This window comes from Protopterus annectens, chromosome 2.part0 (assembly GCF_019279795.1).
Source record: "Protopterus annectens isolate FY-2018-M chromosome 2.part0, PAN1.0, whole genome shotgun sequence".
Lineage (NCBI taxonomy): Eukaryota > Metazoa > Chordata > Ceratodontiformes > Protopteridae > Protopterus > Protopterus annectens.
In genome coordinates, this window is record NC_056728.1 from 230,909,249 (window position 1) to 230,934,255 (window position 25,007).

Below are 25,007 nucleotides of genomic sequence, written 5' to 3' on the forward strand. Positions count from 1 at the left end.
GGGAAGACACTATCTGCCGTCGGGATCTGCTTCTCACCGCCTCAAAGGTCATTTTCCAGGAACCAGCAAGGTCAGAAGAAGATATGGTTCTGCAAGTCTCAGGCATTTTCTCGGTACGCTCAGGACTTGCCTTCCCCCAGAGGCAATGGAGGATTTGATAGACGCCGCCCTAAAGGCAGAGGGGGGTCCTAGGAATTTCGGGTCCCTCGGATAAACTCGGGCAGCAGCCCTGAGGGGGTTGCCCAGCTGTCCATCTCTGGAGGCAGGTGGGGGTTACTTGTCGCTTCACCCACTACCATGGGAGTCCATCACTACAGATCATTGAGTGCTTCGAGTCATATCCAGAGGATATTTTGTTCCATTCAAGGATCCTCCCCCATCCAACAAAGCCCTCCCAGACATTCCACCCATGCAACAAGAGGAGGCAGCAGTGCAGATGCACTCACTACTAAGAAAACGAGTCATCCAACTGGTCCCGCCAGACTATTTGGGATCCGGGGTTTATTCCAGGTTCTTTTTAGTGCCAAAAAAGGTGGGGACCTCAGACCAATATTGGATCTGTCCAAATTGATCCCATCAGTAACCAAGACAAAATTCCGGATGGTCACAATTCAGTCTATCCTGCCCTATCTGTAGGCCATAGACTGGATGTGCTCGATTGACCTGCAGGACGCATACTACCACCTCAAGATGAATAGGCACTCCCGGAGGTTCCTTCGCTTCCGGCTGGTAGCCAATCATTACCAATTTCGAGCCCTCCCCTTTGTTCTCACTATGGCCCCCCAGGTGTTCACCAAGGTAATGGCGGTAGTAGTGGCTCACCTGAGGCTTCAGGTCTTTCCGTATCTGGACGATTGGCTCTCTACTGCCCCTTCAGAGCATCTACTATGTCAGGCCAGGGACTCCTTCCTTCAGCTTGCCAACAAGTTGGACATTACAATCAACATGAACAAGTCTGGTCTTCTCCCAGTTCAGATTTTAGACTTCATCAGGGCACGGCTGGACACACTACAAACGAAGGTGTTCCTCATCTCAGACAGGATATGCGGCTTGAGGTTACACGTCTTGCACATTCTTCAGACCCATTTATCAACAGCCGAAGCAGAGTTGAGGGCTCTTGGTTCCATGGTGGCCACGATAAATCTTCTTCCAATGGAGCGCCTTCATATGAGTGTGCTGCAGTGGACACTGGCAGTTCAGTGGTCACTGTTAGACCATCCATTTTCTTTTCCATTGAGAATTTCAAAAGCGTGCAGCGACTCCCTTTGGTGGTGGATCTCCTCAAGGGACGTCCGTTTCAACTGGCTTTCCCCAAGACCATGGTGACCACAGACTCCTCCCTAATAGGGTGGGGGGGCACTGCTCAGGAAGGACAGTCCAAGGCACGTGGTCCCCTTCTGAGACCTATCTGCACATCAGTGTTGTAGAGATGAGAAAGGTTGTTCTTGCGTTGCAGGCCCTTCATGCTCATCTTCCTATGGGAAAGATTGCAGTGCAGATGGGCAATATGTCAGTGGTCTGGTATATCAACAAACAAGGGGGAACCAGATCTTATCCCGTATGTCGAGAGGCCATGAGAGCATGGGAATGGGTGACCTCTACCAGCCGCTTTCTGGTGGCAATGCACATCCTGGAACGATCCAACATTCTAGCGGACAGACTCAGCAGATCAATCCTGATGCCTTATGAGTGGTCTCTGAATCCTTCAGTAGCGGAACAGATCTTTCTAGAGTGGGGACGCCCTTGCTGCGATCTCTTCACATCTCCTTCCAACACAAAATGCAGCGAGTTTTTTGCTCTGAACCCCCCCCCCCCCTTGCCGGGGGAAGCCCCTAGAGACGCTCTGATTCATGCTTGGCCTTCCGGGCTTCTTTATGCATATCCTTCTATTCCCCATATGTTGAAGTTTCTACAGAAAGCATGAAAGCTGTTGAGCACTGTGATCCTCATTGCCCCATTCTGGCCTTGACAGGTTTGGTTTCCCCTTACTCAGGTCTCTCCTAGTTGTTACACCATGGACCTTAGATCCAGTTGATGTTTTATCTTCATAGGACTAAACCATTCCGCAAGTCTGATCAACTTTTTGTGTCCTATGCCAAGCCCTTCTTTGGTAAACCTGTTTCAAAAGTGACAATTGCTCACTGGATTTCACAATGCATTGGCCAGGCTTATTCAGAAAGATGTTTGCCTCTACCAGGAAAAGTGAAGGCTCTTTGACCTGATCTATGGCTACGTCAGCGACCTTTTGGTCTAGGGTCTCATTGGATGATATTTGTTCAGCTGCTACTTGGGCCTCATCTCACACCTTTATTTAACATTATAAACTGGATTTGATCTCTAGGAGTAGAGCATCCTTTGGTTATGCGGTGCTCCGGAATATCCTTCCATGAGGGCCTCCCAAGAGTTAGGTAGCTGGGGACTCTGTCCTACAGGTTGAAGAGCAAATTAAGTAAACTACTTCAGATAAAGAAGTTATGTACTCACCATAACGTTTTATTTATTTATTTTATTTGTTTTACATTTGTTAACTGGGATGGTCCGACTGGACACAAGTCCATTTTCAGCGTAGGCTCTGGGAGAAAAGCTCCACAGGAAGTAAAATTTTACGTAATATGTTAAAATACAGTATAGAGAGAATTTTCAAACAATATGTTAAAATACAGTATGCAGCAGAAGACATAAGACCTATATATAGGGGGAAAAAGTTACCCATGGTTAACAGCAGAATATGTATACAAATTCAGTCAGCATTAGGAGAAGACCTAGAATGTAATATATATTACAGTAGGTATATTAGGAAGTGAGGTATACAAGTGGAATAATTTGAGGACTTATGTAATACATGGGCATAGCCAGTTATTCTTTAAGTGTGTTCTAAGTGAGTATCAAAGTGAGAAGATGTAGGGGTATAAATCAGAGCAGGAGGGAGATTATTCCAAGTTCTAGCTATGGATTGGGAGAACAATGCTTTTCCTGCAGTATTGTTAGCCCTAGAGATACAGAGGAGGCGTTTGTCGGAAGATCAGAGAGGATGATGTGTATTATAGTGGGTGAGAAGTTGGCCTAGTGCAGGGTTTTTTTCTGGATGTGTTACCACATTGTAGGCAATGACTAATTGGTGATGTTAGTAGCTGGGGAAGTTCCAGTACTTCTACTTCATTTGTCTTCAACTGTCCCCCCTCCTTCCCCCTAACCTTATCCTTTAGGATATGACATGTCCTTTGTATTGGACAGTTATTGTTGGGATCCTTGGTCCTGTCCAGACAAAGGTTCTTCCTGTGATGATTAACGTTTGATAAGATGTCATTGGGTTAGGTGTCTGATACCTGTTAGGCAGGAAACTCAATCTGAAGGGAGACGGGAGCATTGTGGGTAAGGGGAGGGAGCATGGAGCTTGGAGCCATAGCTGAAAAATGCGGCTGTGTCAGATCCGATGTGGATCCGAAGACCCACAGGTTGAAGACAAATGAAGTAGAACTACTCAGATGGAACATTATGGTGAGTACATAACTTCTTTTTTTTCTCTGCCATACCATTGTACCTTTGTTGGTAGATATGCATGATCAATTTCTTGCACAGCTGTTACTTTTCCCCTCCACTTTCTGCTACCACACGTACCACAGATGGAAAGCCCCTGAGATAGGGAGCATTCAGACCAAGAGGTTTCCCTTCGCATAAATGTTCTGGAGGTAAAGACAGTCCTGCTTTCACTGTAGGCTTTTCAGGACTTTATTCCCAAGGGTATAGTTGCCATCCAAGCTGACAACATTGCAATGCTGTGGTACATAAACAAATGAGGTGAAATGCCAACCCTGTCCCCTGTGCTCTGGATGTTATGTAACTGTGAGAATGAGCCATTTCTTTTAATTGCTTTTTGGAAGCAGTACATGTCCTGTGGCAAGCCAGCTTTCTTGCAGACATGCTCACATGGGGTTTATTAATGCCTCTTGAGTGGTCCATCAATTTAACAATGGTGAACATGATTTTTTGGCACTGGGTAGAGCTATGCTGTGACATGTATACATCCCTGACCAGCATCATGCAGCATCTTCTTTTCCCTAAATGTTCAACATGTTGATCACTGCTGCAGTAGCCTTTGCTATATGGGTTATATCCTGCAAAGGATATAACAGCTAGCCAGCTTCCATAGTCTCAGGGTGCCTTCCATGCGTCCCAACTGTCAATCGGCTCAAGCTGAACTGACTAAAAACAAGTTTGGGCACCAAGGTCTTCAGAGCTTTACTGATCCCAATGAGTATGGCTCACTGAGGTTTTTAAGGCTCGACTGCTGGCTTCTGCTGTTCCTCTGCTGGGCATTTAAATTCCTTTTGGAGAAAAAACTTCCATTCAGTTATTGTTGATTATTAATGCTTTTCTCTCCAGGAGAGTTATTTTAAAGCTAGGAATTTATGTTTTAGTGGAATGTTGTTTAAAACAATTAAAAAGCAATTTTGCAGTGGTGAAACTGTGTTTATTTTACTTTTTTGGGGCTGGCAAAGTATTTTTAAAATGCCTTTTGCTTTGTTTGTGTGAAAAAAGTAGCTTTTAAAGACTTTACATTTTTACAGGCCTGTGAATATGTGCAAACTTGCCTCTGCCAGTCTTGTATTTCATTTGGGATAGTGGAATATCATTACAGCAACCAGGGTACTTTTTCAACAACTTAGTGGGGCTCCTTTGTGTTCTGATGTTGTCTGCATGTTTGGGAAGAGCTGTTGAGGCAGAGCATCCCAGCTGCTCAAGCATTATGTGAACACGAAAGCATGCTGATATTACTGCAGAGTTGAACTTTACTCAAATCATTTGCTGTTGCTTGAATAAGGATACAGAGAAGATATTTGTGCTCAAAACCAGGTTTGCTACTAATGACATACACCATTGGAAAAACAACTTGCCACTCAGGTAATTTGATTTACAACACTTGAGCTGCTGGTTTTCGACAATCTAAGATATATTTAGGGGCAATACTGTGATCAAGAAGGTGGTTACCCTAGGGTGAGCCTTTACCATTGCACGCTTTTGTTGGGTTCATCCCGTGATTTCACCAAATGTGAGAAAGTGAACTGTGTAATTTGTGGTAGTGGGGATCTGCATTCATGTAGTGCCCTTAACTTAAACTAACAAAAAACGCATCTGTTTTTTTTCTTCTAGCTTGCAAGCCAGTATTTCTCTCCAATATTATGCTTACAATTCCACAAGCTCCTAACTCGGCAACAGCCGACCAGTTACCCTTATTTACAACGCTGACCCTTTTCTACAAATGCACTTCTTTCCTGCCTCTCTCAAAACAGGCCAAGCATTCATTTCTGCTTCCTTCTTTCCTTCCTTCTCTTACTTTCTTTCTTCCTTGCAGACAAAATCAACAGTCCAGTCTTCTTTCCTGAACTCAGCATGTTTCCACCTATATATCAGTTAAGGTTTCGTGTGAAACCATTTTATTTTTACATTTTTCTTCACTGTGACTGAACCTTACCTATATGAAATGATGTATTCCTCCCCTAGTAAGGTGCAAAATGAATGCATCATACATGTACAACCACACCCGCCTCACTAGAATAGTTCTGGAAGACCACCCTTACTAAAAAACATCAGATGTTACTAGCCTTAAGTACGACTGTCCTACTAACTTGTGCAACCTTGACTCCATTAGTCACTTATCTTATTTGGAGTATCGGAATGTCATTATGGCACCCAGGGGGTAATCTTTCAGCAAGTTAGAGGGGCTCCTTTGTGTTCAAATGTCTGTATGTTTGGGCAGAGCATCCTAGCTGCTAAAGCATTCCGTGAACAGAAAAGCCGGTTTTTCATCCATTTTTTTAAATGCGCAAGAAAAGATTGTAGCTTCTTTTTGGCTTATTTATAATTACATCAGGCTACTCAAAAACACTCCACATTTTGAAAACACTAGTCTCTTTCTTCTAACAGAAAGGAGACAGGAGACAAGTCAAACCCAATGCAAAATTTACATGGGCAAAGCATTTTGGGATATTACTGCAGGCACTAAACTTTCCTCAGACTTTTTCTTGGTGCCCCAATAGGGATAACGTACCAATATTTGCATTCAAACCCAGGTTTGCTGCAGACCACATACAGCTTCATGTAAACAACTGTCCACCCAAGTAATGTGATTTACAACAGTGGACCTGCTAATTCTCAGGAACCAAAGACATACTTATTTGGTGGGGGAAATACTGCTATTAAGAGATTGTTTTCTCCTGTGTGGGGTTTCTCTGTTTTACACTTTGGTTGGGTTGATTCCTATGACTTCTCCAAATAGTTACAATTATCTCTTTCTCCAGTTGCTCTTGTTTTCTCTTTCTGTCTCAAAATAAGCAGCTCATTCATCTTTCTTCTTTTCTTCCTTAGTTTCTCTTGCTTTCTTTTTCACAGACAACACCCACAGTCCTTTCTTCTTTCTTGGTCTGTTTCTTTCTTTCTGTCCCACACTCAGCACCGTTCCACCAATGCAGCTGTTGGGTTTTTGTGTGAAAGACATTTCCTTTTCACAGTTTTCTTCACTTTGGCAGGACCTTACTCGTGCCAAATGATCTATCCCTTTTCTACTAAGCTGCAGAATGATTATATCTTATTTCTGCATACACAACCAGCTCACCAGAATAGTACTAGCAGACCACCCCCACTACGAAGCATCAGGTGTTACCAGCCTCAAATATGACCTCAGCATACCGATGTGTGCAAGCTTGACTCTTTTAAAGGTAATAATGGCATCCAGGGGTAGTCTTTCAGCAATTTAGATGAGCTTCTTTATGTTCAGATGCTGTCTGTAAGTTTGGGAAGAGCTGCTAAGTCATACTTGTCTGCCATGTGAATACTGCAGTCAAGAAGGTAGTTTCCTGAGGGAGAGGTTCTTATGATTTCCCCAAAGATGGGAAACTCAACTCCATAATTTATGGTAGTTTATAAATGCACTTGTGGTGTTCTTTCAACATAAACTTAAAAAAAAAAATCTTTTGTTTTCCAGCACGCCTAACTCACGATTCAGTATTTCTAACTAATATTTCACATACAGTTCCATAGGCTACTAACTCAGCAGCAAGCAATCATTCACCCTTACGTACAGCACAATGCACTACTTTTCTATATTTGTCTATCGAAACAGGCCTTGCATTCCTTTCTCCTTCCTTCCTTTTCTTTTGTTTTTTCTTCTTTCCTTCCTTTCTTGCAGACAAGACTCGTAGTACTTTCTTCTTTCTTTCTTTTCTGCATGGACCACATTTCTAGAGATGCATCTGTTAGGTTTTCTTGTGAAAGGCGTTTCCTTTTTACATTTTCTTCACACTGCAGCAGCCTGTTACCTATGCCAAATGACCTATCCCTTTCCAAGTAAAGTGCACAATGTCTATATCTTATGTGCAAGTGCACAGCCATATCACTAGAATAGTGCTGTTAGACCACCCCCCACTAAGAAGCATCAGGTGTTACCAGTCTCAAATATGACATCAGACTATAAGTGTGTGAAAGCGTGTCTCTGTCAGTGTTGTATTTCATTTGGTGTATTGGAATGCCATTACGGCAAGTGGAGGTACTTTTTCAAAATCTTAGAGGAGTTTCTTTGTTTGAAATGCTGTCTGTATGTCTGGGAAGAGCTGCTGAGCAAAGCATCCCCACTGCCAGGACCTGATCCGGCAGGAATGGACATAGGCAGTTGTCAAGGTACCTGTGCTTTTTGAGTGACCTTGGCTCAGTCATAAAACATTAAGGTATTGGTGACTTTCGGAAGAACCTTTGCTTTACAACTATTTTAATTTCTCATTATATTTCTTAACTTATTATTTGCAAATGATTTAGTAGAAAATGAAGTTAATAATATGTTTGATTTTTTTTTGTTTCATAGTTTATTCAGTTTTTTCAATAACTTCATCCAAAAAAAAATAATGCCCGAGTATTGGACAATATTTTTCATATTACTGCATTGCATTATAAGTAAAAAAAAAAAAAAAAAACAACCTATTTGCAGGATTAGATACTTGCATTTTAGTCTAAGTACTCTATAATCACTGTTAATTTTAAATGTGAGGTATTCCTCATGCAAGAACTAGTTGACAAATTGACTATATATTAAGTAAGAAAGTACATCTGATCCATTTGTCGTGAAAATGCAGTAGTTTATACATTAATTTAGGAAGTTAGGCATTGCAGGTTTGGTCATTCATGATGTCATGGCAAACATTTTCATCTCTGAGAAAAAAAACATCCAAGAGGATATCATCAACAAAAAACAATGTACTTTCTTGCACCAGCAATTGTATAATTTGGTTTTGCGTATGGTAAGAAGGCTATATCCAACTTCAAATGTTTGTTGTAAAGAACTTGCTTCAGAACATGACTTTAATTTATTCTGTTGTGCATAGTTCTGCATTTTAGTACCTTCAAGCAATATTTTACATACAATTCCACATGCTACCAACTCAGCTACAGCCAGTCATTCACCCATAATTCAGGAATTTCCTTTTTCTCCAAATGAACTTCTTTTCTGTCTTTAAATGGGACATGGATTCTTTCTTCCTTTCTCCTTTCTGCTTTCTTCCTTCTTTTTTTCTTTCTTTTTTCCTTCCTTCGTTTCTTTATTACTCTTGCATTCTTTCTTTCTTGGGGACAGGACCCACAGTTCTTTATTCTTTCTTTCCTATACTCAGTACATTTCCATCTATTCAGCTGTCCAGTTTTCTTCACCACTGCAGCCCCTTACTTATCCAAGCTAACCTATTCTACTCCTAATCAGGTGCAAAATGACTATACCTTATGTGCATGTGCACACCTACCTCAGTAGAATAGTGCTGGCAGACTACCCCCCTAAGAAGCATTACATTGTTTTCAGCCTCAAATGTGACTGTGCCAGCTCAATTCCATCAGTCTCTAATTTCATTTGGGGTATTGGAATGTTATTATGACAACTGGGGGTTCTATTCAAACTATTTGGAGAGATTGTTTTGTGTTCAAATACTGTCTATATGTTTGGGAAGAGCTGCTGAGCAAGGCATCCTCACTACCAGGGCTGGATCCAGCAGGCGTTGACATAAGCAGTTGCCCAGGTCTCTGTGCTGTCTGGGTGGCCTGTCTTCGTCATAAAGCATTAAGGTGTTCACTTTTGGAATAACCTTTGTTTTATAATTATTTTCTTTTCCCGGTATGTTCTTTATCTGATAGGTATACATGATTTTTCCCAATATATTCCTCATCAGATGATTGCAAATGATTTTGGTGCTTGATTTTTTAGTTTCATAGTTTACTCACTTTTTTCATTAAAAACACGCACAAAATAACATCCTGCTATAGCTCAGACTGGTTTTCATATTAGCACAGTATGTTATAAGCTAGCAGAAACGACTTACCCATTTGTAAGAATAAAGTATGAGTACTACATAAATCAGTTATTTGTAAATGTGAGGTGTTCTACATGCAAGAACTAGCTGACAAATTGAGTGTATAGGAAGTAAGAAACTACAATTGATGCATTTATTATGAAACTAGAGAAGTTTATACATTAATTTAGGAAGTGAGACATTGTGGGTTTGGTCTTTCATTATGTCATGGCAAACATTTTTATTTCTGAGAAAAAAAATTCCAAGGGGCCATCCTTTTCAACAAAATAAAATGGAAAAATAATATGCTTTCTGCACCAACAACTGTATAATTTGCTTCTGTGTATGTTAAGGAGGTTACATTCAACTTCAAAGGCTTGTAATTTACACTTGCTTCAGAGCATGACCAGCACATTTAGAGGTATGTTGCCAATTCAGCAGCAGCCAGTCATTTACCCTTACATCTAAACTTACTTCTTTCTCCAAATACACGTCTTTTCTGTATTTGTCTTGAAACAAGCCACCCATACCTTTCACTTTACTTCTTCTCTTTCTTGGTTCTCTCCTTCCTTCCAGCCTTCCTTCCTTTCTTTGTTTCTTTCTCATTGACAAGACCCGCAGTCCTTTCTTCTTTATTTCTTTCTCACTCTCAGCACATTTCTACCTATTCAGCTTTTGGGTTTTCATATTCAAGGGATTTCTGTTTTACATCTTTCCACTGTTGTAGATCTTACCTATTAAGAATTGCCTATCTCTCTCCTATTAAGGTGTGTATTGACTATGTCTTGCATATAGTTGAACATGCAGGTGACTAAAATAATGCTGGCAGACCACCCGCACTAAGAAGCATCATGTCTTACCAGTCTGAAATATGACCTCATCCCACCATTAGGAAGTTCAACTCCATCAGTCATATGTTTGAAATTTGGTATCATGACGTTATGTAAACTGGAGATTCTCTTTCAACAACTTTGATAGATTCCTTTGTATTCACTTGCTGTCTGTATGTCTAAGCTGCTGAAGCATTCCATGAACAGAAATGCATGCGTTTCATCCATTTTTTAAAGAAGCAGGACAAGATTGCAGGTTCTTACTAGCTTACTTATATTAGGTTACTTGAAAACTCTCTACATTTTGAAAAAGCTAGTGCCCCCCCTTATCTATCTGTCTATCTGTCTATCTATCTATCTATCTATCTATCTATCTTCTAATAGAAAGGAGGCAAGTCAAAACTTAATTCAAAATGTATGTGGGCAAAGTACTATGAGATATTACTGCTATTGGCGAACTTTCCTCAGACTCTTTATGGTTGTCCTGATAATGACGAGTTGATGTTTGAATTCAAAGACAGGTTTGCTACTAACCACGTACACTGTTACAAAAACAGATCTCCACCTGGGAAATAATATTTACAGCACTGGCTCCACTTGTTCTGTGCAACTAAAAGCATACTTACCTGATAAGGGAATACCACATTCAAGAAGGCGATTTTCACAGTGTAAGGCTTTTCTGTTGTGCTCTATTGGGGTTGTTCCTTGTGATTTCTGCAAAGGTGGATAATTTCAACTGCAATATTTATGGCAGTGGAGTATCTTGTTCATGCCGTTTCCTGATCTTAACTATCAAAAATAGAGATTTGATTATTTTATTCTAGTGTGCCTATGTGATAATTCAGCATCTCCCATGAATAATTTCACTTAAAATTCTACAAGCCCCTAACTAAGCAACAGTCAAACATTTACCCTTTTTTCCATACTTACTTTTTTTCCCCAAACACATTTATTTACTGCCTTTTGCTCTTGAAATAGTCTATGCATTCCTACCTTCTTTCTTTATGTCCTTTCTTCTTTCTGACCTTTCTTCTTTTCTTCCCATTTCTTTCTTTTTCACTGGTAAGACCCATAGTGCTTTCAACTTTCTTTCTTTCCTGCACGTACCACCTTTTCACCTATGCAGCTATTAGGTTTTCATGCTAAAGGCATTTCCTTTTTACATTTTCCGTCACCACAGCTGCCCATTACCTATCCAAAATTACCTACCCCTTTCCGAATAAGGTGCACAGTGACTGTATATTGCATACATGTGCACATCCTTCTGACTAGAATGGTACTTCCAGACCAATCCCATTAAGAAGTATCAGGTGTTACCTGCCTCAAATACAGTGTCACCCTAAAAATGTCTGCAGGCTGTGCTCTGTCAGGCATATATTTCACCTATACCAAGCCAATATTTGGGTTCAAAGACAGGTTTGATAAGAGCTCTGTCCTCAGGAAATTCGATTTCCATCCCTGCAATTGCTAGTTTTCTGCAGCCTAATGTATACTTTTTGGGGGGGCGTAATGCTATGACAAAGAAGGTGGTTTTCTATTGCATTTCTATTGTTTTGACCCTTATGATTTCCGCAAATGTGGAAAACTGAACTGCACATTTTATGGTAGTAGGGGACTGCACTTGCTTTTTTTCCCTGAAATTGACTGCAAAAAAAAAACACACACACACTTATTTATTTTCCTATAGTGTGTCTATTTCACAACTCAGGATCTCCAATCACTATTCTACATACAATTCTACAAGCTCCTAACTCAGCAACATCTAATCATTTACCCTTGCTTCAACACTTAACCTTCTTCTCCAAATGCAGCTCTTTTCTATCTTTTTCTCTTGAAGCAGGCATGCTTTCCTTTTTTCTTTCCATCTTCCTTCCTTTTTCTTTTTCACAGATACGACCTCACAATCCTTTACTTTTTCCCTGCACTCAGCATGCATCCACCTATGTAACAATTAGGTGTTCATGTTAAAGATATTTCCTTTCTTTGTTTTTCTAAGCCAGGGCAGCCGTATACCTATCCAAAATTATGTAACCCTCTCCTATTAAGGTCCACAGCGATATTGCCAGTTTCTATTCAGTGGAGCAATATTCTTGATCTGAATGACCCCTCTGTCAATTAGGGGGTTGAAAATGGAGATTGTTCAGGATTACAGGTTTTTAAGGGTGCACCTGGACAGTAAGCTGGACTGCTCCAAAAACTCAGGGGTGGCATATAAAAAGGGTCAGAGTTGGTTGCACTGATGATGTATTTTACTTGTAAGACGAAAGCGCTAGACCTGTTTGATTTTTTACAACAGCAATTTGTTTTTAAACTTTTTTAAGCTGTAAGACAGTAAACGCTTTGTGGATACAAGCTCTGGTCCCTTGGAGCACCTGGTTTATTTTATTTTTGGATTACCTATGGGGTTTGCTACCTTATCTTTTACACTGTTTAATTGGAAAATGGAGTGAAAGAAGGGAGCACAATAGTTGACTAAAAGATTTGAAAGTATGTTGAAAATGAAGCAGAGACAGGATTTGGGAGATGAAGATGAACAGTAATAAAACCAGTAACTTCATGTAGGATTAAAATGTAATAACTATATGTGTGAAATGTAACAGAACAAGGAAATCCGAAAATATTGGACTTTTTCAGACTTTTTGGAATTTGTGGAGGACTCTAAAGCATATGCCGTACTTCATGTCATTAATGTCAGAAAATGCTTTTGGGGAGGGGAAGAGGAGGGAGAAAGTTAACTGCAAGTAATTTTTTTTTCTTACTAACACTTGTTCTGGTGTATGTTTTTCTTTGCATGGTATAAAGTAAAGTTTTCTCAGTTATTTTTAATTGTAATGGGGATTGTAAACAAGTGCTGCTTTTCTTTTTTTCCCTTTCTTCTTCAGTTTTAAGAATTGTAGGTAATGCAAGGAAAAAAGCCAGGTTAAAAGAACATCACAATAGAAAAAATAATGTGCTTTTTCTCATTCTTGCATGGGAGAAGGACTGGATTAAGGACTTTAGATAGATTTAGCAACATGTTTTAAGAGTACGCAAGTAAATGAAAAAGAATATTGAATATTATGAGGCTTTTTTTCTAGCAAGTGCATGTATGCTCAGTAACAATTCTGCAGCTGACCTTCATGTTTCCATGGAAACAATATGATAAAGAGAAACTGGCTGCTTGGTTCTTGTGTCTCTATGGGGACAATCTGATAAGGAGAAACTAGCTATATTCTAGTGGACAGTGATTGGTTGAAGGAAAAAACTGAGAAGAGAAATTGTCTAAGAGGTAATGTTCTGTGAATAGCATTCATGGGTTTTCTTAACAGGCTGCACTATGTGTCTTAGCATGCTTAACCTTTCTTTTAGGTTAACTTAAGTCTGCGAGAGTAGCTGTCAGTTTGAGAGTTTTGTTCCTATTAGGAGGGCAAAACTTCAGTATTTGAAGATGTACACAGTTTTGTGTGTTAGTTTTTTAGGAGGGCATTGGGTGTGTTTTTGAGGGCTTTCAGTAAAACAAAATGTTTTGCAAGATGCGACATAGGCTGAAATGGATATGGTAATAAAAAACTGTATAAAAGTTCAACCTGTCAAACAGTGTATGCATGTAACAAAAAAGTGGGAGCTAGACATTTAACAAAAAAGGTGTTGTACATAAAAGGTGGGAGTAATAACCTTTTAATGCAATGAGACTTTCTGTAATGTCTGTAAATGTCAGTCTCACAGATAAATACAAAAAAGGAGTAGTAGTGAACTATATTAAAAATATAGAATGCGAATCGCTGTGTTACAGGAGACACACTTAGAAAGAACTGAACACACAAATTTGACAAAAAGTTTTTCAGTATGGTTATTCAGCAGAATAATTGGGGTAAAGGAAAAGCGGAGTACTTATGTTAATTGCAAAATGAGCTCCAATAGTGATAGACGAGGACAAAAATATTATAATGGCAGATTTGTAGTGTTAAGGGGCTACTGGCAAGGAAGGAGGATTATACTGGCATGTATTTATATTCCACCTAAAACTGCTGTAGTGGAACTTAAGAAAATTCTGTGAGAAATAATCAGTTTTCAGCAAGGAATATTACTTGGTGGGGACTGGAATTTGATTTGCAGCAGGAAAGATGTGTCTGAAGGGCTCATAAGAGAAATTTATGAAAATATTTGGCATGGAAAATGTGAATTCAGTAAGAGGAGTTCAGAGTGAATTTACATATTCCCTAAGATATAACAACCAGGCTAGGTTAGACAGTATTTATATTTCACAGGAACATGTGAATTTCATTGAAGGTCTTGATATGCACTCAATAACTATTTCAGATTATGTGCCAGTCATAACTAAAATAAAACACAGGATAATAAAATAATGAGACACTGGTGCTTTCCCTTCTCTCTGTTGAAAAGAGAAGAATTTAAGGAATGGGTAGTGGAGATTATTCAGGAGCTATTTGAGAGGGTAGAAATTTCTTTTGAAAATATACCTAGGGAGTGGGATAAAATTCATGTGGAGTTTAAAAATAGAGTGAAAATAAAAGAAAGGGAGCCCATTGGTTAAGAAGTAGCAAGAATTATTTAGAGGGAATGACAAATGTTAAAGTATTGCAGAATATGGGGAATCTCATAGAACAAGAAGAGGGTCAACTGCAGAATGCTAAGCAAAAAATAAGGGATTACCTTGATAATATGCACAAGTTTAGAAAGATTGCTGTTTAGTAACTGATCTGATGTCAGTCTTCACTTAATCCTTGACTGCAGGTTTGGTTCTATACATCAGAACCGACTCAACCGTTATTCCAGGTCATGCCGTCTATAATTGCAATGCGTATTCCTGGGAGCTCCAACGTGATTGTGGACAAATGGAGCAGGACCTTCCTTATGCCTCATGAGTTGTCTCTCAGTCCACTGGTGGTGGAAATTATATTCCGCCATTGGGGCCACTCTTTGCATCCCCCCAAGCAACAAGTGCAGCAGCTACTTTGTCCTAATTCCCCCTCCGGGGGAGTCACCAAGAGATGTTGTCCTTCACAATTGCCCCCCCCCCCCAGTCTGTTGTATGCCTTTCCCCCGATTCCAATAATATCTTAGTTTCTAAAGAAAGCGAACAGGTCAGAGAACAAAATAATTCTCATTGGCGGATTCTGACTTCGTCAGGTGTGGTTTCCCTTTCTTTGGCCTCATCTAATTTGGAAACCTTGGATGCTAGACCCAGATCCAGACCTTTTGTCCCATCTGGATGGACTAGTTCATCTAAATCTTTAAAAAGCTCAAGCTCACTGCATGTCTTCTCCAGTTCCAATGATTGCCAGGCATTCTGCTCTCACTTCCTCAGTTCAAAGAATTGTTCTAGCCTCCCACAAACCTTTGACTAGAAGGTTGAACTTCAGCAAGTGGCAGAAATTTTTTTAAATGGGCTTCAGAGTCTAATCTCGATCCATTTTCAGCACCAATTAATAAGGTCTTGGAGTTTTCAAATTTTCATAATGGTTTGAATGACACAATGTCCCACAAATTTTATAAAGCCTTTCTAAAAGGAACTTTAATGCTCAGAACTCCACTGTACAAAGACCATTCTGCATCTTCAGACTTGAATCTGGTATTTCAGTCTGTAATTCGTTCCCCTTTTGAACCTTCTGCAACTTGCGATCATAAAGTTTTTTATCCTGGAAAAGATTACTGCTGATAGCCATTACTTCCACAAGGACGCTATCTGAGCTACAGTTCTTATCTTGCAAATCTTCATACCTTACTTTCCATAAAGACAGGGTTTCCTTGTGAACAAATCTTACTTTTCTACCAACAATAGTGTCCAAAACCAGTATCAACCAGACTATTCAAGTTCCAGTTTTCTACCCCAACTTTTCAAACAAGGGTGAATATTGTGTACATTTACTATGTGTATAGACAGTTGCATTTTTACCTTCACAGAACAAAGGAAATCAGAAAATCAGACCAGTTGTTTGTTTCCTTTTCTTCTGATACTATGAGAGAGCTTGTTTTTAAAGTTACTTTATCTAAATGGCTTAAAGACTGTATAACTTTCATTTGTAACAAAAAGAAAATGTAGTTATTGGGTCCTGTTAAAGCACATTCCTCAAGGGTAGTAGCCACTACCGCAGCCTTTCATTCCAGAGCTTCTATTGATGATATTTGTGCAGTGGCTACCTGGCCATCCCCTCATACCTTTGTTACTCGTTACAAGCTGGATCTGGTCTCTATGGGATTAGCGTATTTGGCTCAGTGGAGTTCAGGAGTATTCTGCCGTGAGACCTCCCAGGATTTAGGTAGCTGGGGACTCTGTCCCACAGTCAAGGAATAAGTGAAGATTGACAACAGCAAATAAAGAAGTTATGTTTTATCATAATGTTCCATCTGTGTTGTCGATCTTCACTTATCATTGACATCCCCATCCTCTTCCCCCTGCCCTTCCGTTTCTTGGTGGAATGGATCTTCCCCAAAAGGTCGGGTTTCCGTTTTAGTAATACAGGTATGGTCTCTGGTCTGTTACTTCCTGTCTGTCACTATTTTATGCAAACTCGAACTGAGGTAATCCTGTTAGGAGCATTGTGAGTAAAGCTTAGTTTTGGAAGGCATGAGCTGGAATAACGGCCAAGTCAGTTCTGATATATGGAATCGAGCTTACAGTCAAGGATAAATGAACACTGACAACACAGATGGAACATTATGGTAAGATATCTTTTTTTTTTTTTTTTTTTGATAACAGTAGAGCACAAAATTTTTTTAGCACAGTGACTCAGGCAACAGAAAGTAGAAAAGACTGTTGCCAAGCTTAGGGAGCCTATAACAAGGAAGGTAACAAAACATCCTGTAGAGGCATTAGAAATATTTCGGAAATTCTGTGAAAGTCTGTATAAAGCAGAAAAATATGGAAATCAATAAAAGATACAAATGGAAATGTTTATGGAAGAATTAAATATGCCAAGGTTAGAGGCAGATGCGGCTCAGTTACTAACTGTTTAGGGTAGGAGGAGATGAGACAATAATTGTGATACATAACCAAGCTGCAGGAAAGTCCCCAGGAATAGATGGTGTGATGATATGAGTTATTGCCATCTGTGCCAGGGAGAATAGTGCAGTGTATGTGTAACATATGCCAGCATAGTTGGCTGGAGTTTTGTAAATAAAATAAATAATACATTTTGCAAATAAATAAATAATGTCATTCTATAACCAGCACTGAGGGGATGGAACTCACAGATCAGCTTTTTTGTTTTATTTTCTTTGGAACCTGATATAAAAATCTATGACAGTTTTCACAGTCAGTTCAGTCTTAATCAGTTACAAGTGGGAAGCTCATCACCTTGCCTTGTGAAAGTAAGCAATTCAGCAACTAATTTTGCCTTGCTGTATTAAGATATAGTGAGAACAGCTCTTCTTTAGACTGTCAGGAATTATAGTGAGATTAGCTAAGTATTGTTTTTCTGTATCTCCTTTGACTGAAACTGTTTATTGCACTTAGATATTTAATATTCTCATGTTTTCTATTTTATTTATTAAACATTTTTATACCTTTCATTGTGGCCGGTCTTTTAGAGATTACTTTTAACATCTTGAGAGTACTTGTGCTTATTCTAGTGATGCCTTGGCCACTCTGAAATGCCTTGCTGCTTGGGTTACACTGTACCATTTATGTTAGTATTGATTTTACGCAGTATAATTTCTTACTCTTGTAAGAGCCTGGCAGTGACTGGCTGGTGGCAGCATTGCTACCTTATTGTCTGGTCATGGGGGGCATAACTAGTGAATCTGTGCCAGCCTTTCCCAGGAGTTTGTGTGTGTGAAGGTCAAATGCCCAGGTGTGTGTGTCAGTCACTTGGAACTGCTCTTGGGGGAAATTGTGCTTGATACAGAGAGCTGCCTTTGAAAATACAGAGTAAATCCATTCCTGTTTTAGTGATGGTCTCTCACCAGTATCTGTGGTGAAGATTGAGGCCTATTGATTGCTATCATGGGTAAAGAGTGTCCTTCAAAGATGGTATTCCTGTGGAAGTTGGGAAGCTAGGTGGGAAAAAAAATTGATAAAGATCTGGAAGGTTTTGTTTAACAGTATTTTAAGAGGTGGAGAAGTACCAACATCCTGGAAGAAAGCAGTGGTAGCTGTAATGCGTAAAGAGGGTAAAGATCCATCAGACCCAGCTTCATACAGGCCCATTTCTATACTAAATTATTATAAAATGTTTGTCTATAATGGCTAAAGTAATGCCAAAATTGATAGATACGGATCAATGTGATTTTGCATAGGGGAAGCAAACATTTGACAACATTGACAGAACATTGATGATCCAGAAAGAAGGAGAATGTAAGAAAATACTGCTGTTGGTGGGTCTTGATGCAGAGAAACCATTTGATAGGTTAAGCTGGGACTTTAGGAGCAGGGCAATGGAAGCACTTGTATTTTCTGAAAAAATTCTGAGGTTGATTAGGGGGATGTATGAGGGATCAGAGGTGCAAATTAAAGGGGTCAGGGTCCTCTCTGATAATTGAGCAGAGGAATCAGGCAGAGGTGTCCTCTTTCCCCTTTATTTGCATTATATTTAGAACCACTGGCAAGGAAAATAAGGGAATTAGAATTTCAAGGATATAATTGGTATGGTAGTCAAGAAAGGGGTAGCTTGTTAACACGATTTACTTTGATTCATATTTTGTTGTTTTACCATTAATTTCACTATTGGTTGTTAGAAAGGGATAGATTTTTAGACAGGCAAGCTGTATCCATCCCAAGGGGCCTAGACAGCTATAAATTCACACAGACTGCTGAGAGGAAGATCCAGAGCATATCTAAACAATTTTGGTTTTTGATTTCTTTATCTTTACTGCTAAAAAGAAGTGCAACTGCGAGTGAGCAGAAGCTACTGACATAAAGGAATTACAGCTTTTAGCTGGCTTGTAGAACTTGTACGGTCAGAACAACTTTCCTTTAGTATTTAGTTTTATATTGTTTTTGTGATTTTTGTCATAGAAGTTGATTTAAGTTCTCTTTGAATTCTGTAGTTACTGATTTTGATTTTGTTTCTTTTACAATATTTTATTTGTTTGAAACTGAATATGGATTCCTTAAATGAGTATCCAATTAATGATTTGCTAATGCACAGATATTTTACAGTGTAAGAAATGCTATGCATATTTAAAGGTAACAGCTAATAACAGTGGTTATACATGTTCCTTGTGTCAAAAGCTGGATGATTTGTTTACCATTGTTAGAAATAAATCTAGACTTAATGATGATTGCACTTTTGCAATTGGCACAGCTTGGAGAACTCTTGTTTCATATATTAATGACTGGACTGGGGATGCAAATAAATAGAACACATTTAGGAAATTATGCAACTATTGTCTGTAAAGATCATTCAACCCCTATGAAACAAGACGATGCCCCCAACAACTTTGGAATTCTGAAGGCAAGTATTCAGCAATCTGAGGATCCGGATTGTTTAGAAGGAAACGGAAAAAAAAAAAAGGAAGAAGTTCACAACAAATAAGGAAGAAGAAGAAACTAATGTCTGTAAAGTAGAGAGAATACTTACTAAAAAGGACACTGCTTTGTTAGAGAACACACAGGTTACAGTGAATGGTAATATGTTTTTTTATCAGAAAACCTTCAGTTTACTGAAAAAGGTATATTTCCAAAAGAGAAGGTAGAAAAAAAGAGGTAAGGGGCAGGTGAAAGGGAAGAAATCGAAACTGAACATGAAAGGATTGAAGAATATTACTGTAAGAAAAAATAAGAGAAAGACAGATGTTGACTACATGGCACAAGCTGAGGATTTACAATGCCATTTGGATGGGAATTTAATACACAGTGAAAACAGTGGGATTAATAAGACTAATGGTGATGAAGCTCTATCCTTTGCAACAACTGATAGAGCAGATATTACTGAATTAGAAGTTGAAGATTATTCAGAGCTGGTCAGCAAAGATATTCCTGTAATTGGAGCTTCAATTATTAGAGGAACTGATACTTATATTTGCAGAGAAGATAATGAACATTGAATAGTGTTACGCTTGCCAAGAGCAAAAATGGAAGATGTGAGACAATCCTTGGAGCGCCTTAATATAAGGAAGTATGGATCTGTTTTTATTCATGTCAGTACAAATTATCTTATCCACAAGGATTCTTTGACTGTTAATAGGGAACTGACGGTCCTCTTAGATATTATAGCGTGTACTGCCGTTGGGAGATCTTTTTCACAAATCACCCATAGAAAGGATAGTCAAGTCACCATGAATAAAAAAATGTTTTTGGTAAATACCTACATGGAAAAATGGCCGGTTTTAAGAAAAAATGGAAATGTGTATGGCATCTAAGCCTAGTTTTTGGGCACACATGTTCAGACTGGATGGCATGCATTTGTCTAGATCAGGGAAGATAATTTTTGGAGCAGATATTTTGCAATATTTGACAAACTATAGGCCGGATTTTTGCCAGGTTGAAAATTTAACAGTTCACAGATAGCAACATTTGATGCATCTCTAATGGTTGTTAATACTAGAAACATTAATTATATATTTTTAATGGAACATTTGCTACATTCTCACAAGATTGATGATATTTTGTTTGTGAAACATAGTTAAAGAACAATGACTGTAAACCAGTTCTGTCAGGGTATAAATATTTTTACTGTAACAGACATTTTAACAAAAAATCAAGTGGATGTGTTATGATAGGGATTAAAGATAGTTATGAGACCTGTGATTACTTGTTCAATGATAACACCAGTACTGTAACTGAAACAGTAAAGGCAACCCTGGAACATATAACAATTGTTGGAGTGTATAGACCACCAAAGTTGAGTGCAGTTGACCTAGAGGAATTCATACATTTCTTGCATGAAACACAGAAGGGAAGAATAATATTAGCTGGGGGTAGGGACTTAAATGTACCAGAAACAGACTGTAATAATAATGATTCACCAACATTAGTTAGGAAATTATTCACAATATATATTCATGAACACTTGCTTCAGATTGTAAAACAAACCTGCCAGGGGAGGGAACATAATAAAGAAATCACAGTTACCTCAAGTCAAGTTTTACCACCATTGATGTGCAGTGGTCATGGGGTTATAAAGGTTCATTTGTTGCTAGATAATTTTGCCAAATTGAAATCTAAAGCAATGCACAGAAGGTTAATTACAGATTATATAGAAGCAAAACAGTCACCAAGTAAAACTAACTTGAGTGAGGTGTTTAGGGGGAAAAACTGCAGATGGAATGTGGAAAGTTTTGAAAGAAAACTTTTTGAGTGCAAAAAATCTAAAAAAAATGCTTAATATCAGGATCTAGGCATACAACGTCAGGGGGATATATTTCCGTAAGAACAAGATAGTTGATTAAGGTGAAAGACAAAACAATAGAAGACATGGAAAAGAGATCGAACTACAACTTTGAAAATTGACATAAACTGGACTAACAGATTAAGCATAGTTTGAGACAAGATCAAGAAAATTTTGAGGATAATTTATATAAAGATATTGAGCATAATAGGAAACCTTTTTATAGATACATAAGACGTGGAAGGAGTAAAAACCTACAAATTTATAAACTGTATGCAGATTCTAAAATTTATTCTCGGACGCAACAGATTATAGATATATTTACAAAATGTTATGCAAAACAGTTTGGCTCCACCAAAGGGGTGATAAGTTGTCCCAGTGACATCCAGATAACTTCAGATATTGGAATCAAACTAGATTATATTGAAAAAGAACTTCTCAAATGGGATGCAAACAAACTAGAGGGAGGAAATGGAATTAGTAAAAATGACCGAAGAACACTTCAGCAAGAACTTACGATTCCATTATATCTATTGTTCACTAGGTCATATAAACATGGGGAGATTCCTCAAGATTGAAGACATGCGCTTATTAAACCTGTCTTTAAGGGAAAGGGGAGTAGGACAAACCCAGAGTCATATAGACCCTTAAGTCTACTTTCATGTTGTGGAAAAAGATTGGAGAAGGTAATATTGGGTAAGTTACTGTGAGAATTGGATAGATTGGGACTTTAAACCATATATCAGTATGCATATGTTGAAAATAGATCTATTACCACCTGTAACATGATGTTATATAACAATATAATAACAGCTATGAATGAAGAATTGTGCTGTGATGTAATTTATGTAGATTTAAATTTGGCATTTGACAGGGTCATGCATAAAACACTGATCAATAAAGTAGTACAACTAGGTATTGATGTACTCTTGAAAAGATGGATAGTTGTGTGGCTTGCAAACAGGACATGGCAAGTATCATACAGCAACTGGACAGGTGAAATCCTTAGTCAGGGTGTCCCATAGGGCTCTGTCCTAGGCCCTTATTTGTTTAGATTGTATCTTTCAGACCCAACTTTTTCATCAGAGGTGTTCTACAGTCTGCATGCAGATGACCTGAAATTGGATAATGTTACATATAAGGCATGTCTGCAAAATAACTTGACTAAGTTGACCATTTGGGCACAGGAGAATAATATCCTGATAAATACGTAAAAAGCTAAGCATATGAGATTGGGAGACATATAAATTGAAAGGTGAATATTTAATACAGCACACAATGATTGAAACTGTAGACTCATTTAAGGACCTGGGTATACGGGTAGATCCAGCTATGAGTTTTTCTAATCATAACCAATTGGTTAATGATAGTAATAGAACTATAGGTTTGTATAAACAGATTTATAAAGGTCTAGGAAATAAAATGATGAAGTCATTGTTTGTTGGTTACATTAGACCCAAACTTGAGTATGGAATAACAATACGGAGACCCTATAAGAAAGTTACTATGAAAGACTAAAATATCTGAACTTGTACAGTATTTCTTACAGGTATCTACTAGGAGATCATATTCAGGTATATAGGGCATTTACAGACAACTACTTTTGGGAATGTTTGTGGTTATCAAAAAGTACTAGAGAATCGTCAGACAACCTATATGGAAGATTTTGTAGGATTGAGAAGTCTACTAATTGGTTCTGTGACAGAGTAGCTGTTGATTGGAACAGACTACCAAATTAAGTAAGTACTAGTTTAGATATATTTTTTAAGAACAACCTGGACCCTTATTATGGAAACAAGTGTTTTGGTATATTGGCGAGCTAGAAGATCATTAATGCCAGTGCTTGAAATATTTGTATGTATGTAAGAAAAGCTAGCTCTGTTTGCAGATGATATTACTTTATATCTGACAAAACCAGAAAGAGACATTACAGTGTTGTGGAACATTCTGAGATAGACTCAGATCTTTTTGGGATACAAAATGAATGAAGCTAAAACAAAGGCGATAACTGTAAATTATGTACCCACACACAAATTGGTTAAGCAATATCCATATTTATGGGGATATATTAAAATGAAGTATTTAGGAGTATGGATTTAAAATGATTCTGGTGTGGCAGCTAAGGATACGTGGGAAGAGACAAAACAAAAGATAATATACAATTTCTGAGAAAATGGAAGCTTTGTTATATGGATATGAATAGTAAGATACAAGCAGTCAAAATGTTTTTAGTCCCTTTAGTGTTATACACAGATTAGGCATATTTTATCAACCAGAGGAGAAGTTGTGGGTAGCGATTAATAAAGAGCTGAAAGACTTTATCTGGGAGGGGAAGATGGCAAGAGTCAAGTGGGATAAGCAGACTCTTCCAGTAGAACAGGGCAGATTGGCATTACCCAATTTGAAGAGATATTTCAGAGCTACACAGTTAAGGCTCCTATACACAGCACAAGCAAAAAACTATAACTCAAAGTGGAAGGGGATAATGTTGAAGGGGGGGGGGGGCTCAAGAAACAAGGAGATACTTGGATTTTGAATGCAGGCCATTAAGAAGAATAATAACAATAATTATACAGAATATTATATCCATAAAGTAGCAGAATGTATTCTAAGAAGTAAGCCAACATGGGAATGGAGAAAGAAGATTCTGCTGATAGGGATGACTGCAATTAGGGATATAGATAGTAGGCAAGAGAGAGTTGAAATTTATTGGAGAAAATTGTTAAAGGAACCACAGTATTGGGAACAAATAACTAGAGAGGAAAAGGTAATATAATGGGAAGAGGCCAAGAACTTATTTGGACTGCAGGTTAGAGTTTGCCTTCCCTATCCAGGACTGATGAGAGTATAGCCAAAGAGAAAGAAATAGGAGAGTCGTAAATGAAAGACCAGCACTAGTAGAGTTTTTAGTAGATTCTATAAATGAAGCTGCAATTAAAAAATGAATAATGAGTAGAGTATATAAAATATTGTATAACTATAAGAATTAATTAGAGGAGGTTAAGAAGGATTGGGAAGAGAGATTGGATAAGCAATTCATAAAGAAACAATGGGAGGATATATGTATGTCTCCCAAATATGCAACAAAATGTAGAAAATTTAGGATTTTTTCTGGGAAATGTTTACATAGATATTTTTATACCCCAAGTAGAATCCAGAGAATTTTTCCTCAGGTAGACAGCAGATGTTGGAGTGTGATGGGAAATAATGAGGTACTTGGCAAGTTATTTTCTGGGAGTGAGGTGGGTTGGCAGACATTAGGGTGCACAGTCAGAGATGCTGTGTGGGCAGATTGGTGTGACGAGGGAGGTGATTTTTCTGAGATGTGGTACAGAATCGGAATTGCCTAGACATGGTAAGGCCTTGCTGTGTCTGATTGTGGTGGCTGCCAAAAGAGTAATTACTAGAAAATGGAAATCAGAATCTAAACCAACTATATTAGAAGTAGTGAATATAGTAGCAGAGATAGAACAACTGGAATTGTGATCTTTAGAAAAGGGTAGGAGCAAACTACATGGGAAAAAATTCTGGGAAGAATATGTATAGGGGAGGAATGAAGTTTAAAAGAAGGCAGGAGTTAAATG

General features: G+C 38.4%; 1 protein-coding gene, 2 non-coding genes and 1 pseudogene across 3 annotated transcripts in view; all 4 read left to right on the plus strand.

The window, feature by feature from the left end:
- The window catches only part of LOC122793033 (cyclin-dependent kinase 2-like), a 956,998-nt gene that overhangs the window by 392,467 nt on the left and 539,524 nt on the right, over positions 1–25,007 (plus strand). The window lies entirely within an intron of this gene.
- LOC122793796 lies at positions 4,950–5,109 on the plus strand. The gene has a single exon (XR_006363539.1). It is a non-coding gene; the product is annotated as a U1 spliceosomal RNA (small nuclear RNA).
- Positions 6,811–6,945, plus strand: LOC122793803 (annotated as a pseudogene).
- Positions 10,772–10,933, plus strand: LOC122793801. The gene has a single exon (XR_006363542.1). It is a non-coding gene; the product is annotated as a U1 spliceosomal RNA (small nuclear RNA).